This window comes from Melampsora larici-populina (genome assembly GCF_000204055.1).
Source record: "Melampsora larici-populina 98AG31 unplaced genomic scaffold MELLAscaffold_34, whole genome shotgun sequence".
In the NCBI taxonomy this organism is placed as follows: domain Eukaryota; kingdom Fungi; phylum Basidiomycota; class Pucciniomycetes; order Pucciniales; family Melampsoraceae; genus Melampsora; species Melampsora laricis-populina.
In genome coordinates this window covers 896481-898167 of record NW_006768798.1, presented here as the reverse complement: position 1 = coordinate 898167, position 1687 = coordinate 896481, and positions in this window count along the sequence as shown.

The window sequence follows — 1687 nt, the reverse complement described above, 5'->3', positions numbered from 1 at the left end:
TTACTCGAGAACAGAGCTGGAAGGCTATTGAGTCATTTTTAGTCCAGCCTTTGTTGGCTGAGACTTACATCGGTACTCCAGCCAAGGAACGTGACAAGTGGCTTAAATTCAAGCTTTAGGTGAGTCCTTTCAATCACTTCAAACATATCCTTGCTACATGTTGATGTGCTTTATTTTCTTTCTTTCATTCTTTCTTCACTCTATTCATCATCTCATTTGTTTATTCAATTTATGATTTTGAGTATTCTTTTATCTATTTATATAATTTCTTCATCTTTCTTCCTCTGTACATGTAGCCTTGTTCCTGTATGTTTTCTCAGACACAGGATTAAATTGATATGTTATTACTCAGAATGTTATTACTCAGATGCTTGTATGTACACATCATTATACACAGCTATTAGTTATTTGTTTGATGCTCAGCAATAAAAAAACAACACATGTAATTTTTGCTGCCAGATCATCATCTCACAATGGATGAGTTCAGTGAGATTTGCATTGATTACAGTGAGAAACAATCAAACCTTTGATTGATAAATGTAAAATAAAAACTAAATAAGGTTGTATCTATACATGAGACCAATCATTTCAGCACCTGGATATGGGATGGGTTTCCCATGTCTTTGCCTGCTACAATTTCACTGCTGTCTTCTTGCAGTCTTTTTTTATTAATCTACCCACATAGCATCTGCAATTGAATCTCGAAGCATTCTAGCATTGTTATTACCTTGAGTGGTACTACCATAAGGTTATAGATTATCAGTTTGATCTTGAGTGGAAGTTTGAGTCGGATCTTGAATGTCTGGCGTGAAATCAGCTCCAAATTGCGGATCTTCTTCTTGTGGATCCTTCACATGTATGAAATTATGAATAAAATACATAACAGTAACCATAGAAATCTGTATCTCCATAGTATATTGACACCTGTGAGCCATGATACTGAAGTGTTTCTTGCAGACTCCAAAAACACGCTCAATGACGTTACAAGCACTAGTGTGTCAAAGATTGAAAAGTTCTTCTTTATTCATTGGTCTAAGATGAAAGGATGGAAATGGTGGAAAAAGATAAGAATAAGGATTGAAATTGATGAAAAGGATGATAGACAAAGAATGCTGACCTGAAACCCCTCTTTTCCCACTCTTGTAAATGATAACAGACTTTTCAAAAAGGAACAAGACAATTCTCGGTGAGCGCAAAGCCAGCATCACCAAGATAGTACTTCCCCACTGGAATGGCAAGGTCACAACTTCAAGCCAAACTCTAAAGCGCACCGTCAGCCATACTTCCTTCAGCTCCAACCAGTAATAAATAAATTCCATGTTGAAATTGCATGCAGCAAGGACGTTTTGAGAAGTGTAGCCTTTGGGATTAGAGAAAGGAATATATTCAGAAGGTGGTGGAGTAACTGGAATGTGGGGACCGTCAACTGCACCAATGCAGTCTTTAAAGTAAGGCATGAACTTGGGATTTCCGGAGAAATTGTCAGGGAGCGGTGTGTTGGCATCAAGAAGAGGAATGTATTTTTCAAGTAAATCTACATTATCAGAGATTCCCTTGACAAGCTGATTAATTATTCTAATCAAAATAAGATATGTTAGAAGAAAGTGATATTTTTTTTTAAAAAAACCGACTTAGAAATACTGTCAGCAGGTCTTTTGAAACGGTTCTGAAGTTTGCGGTTAGAGAG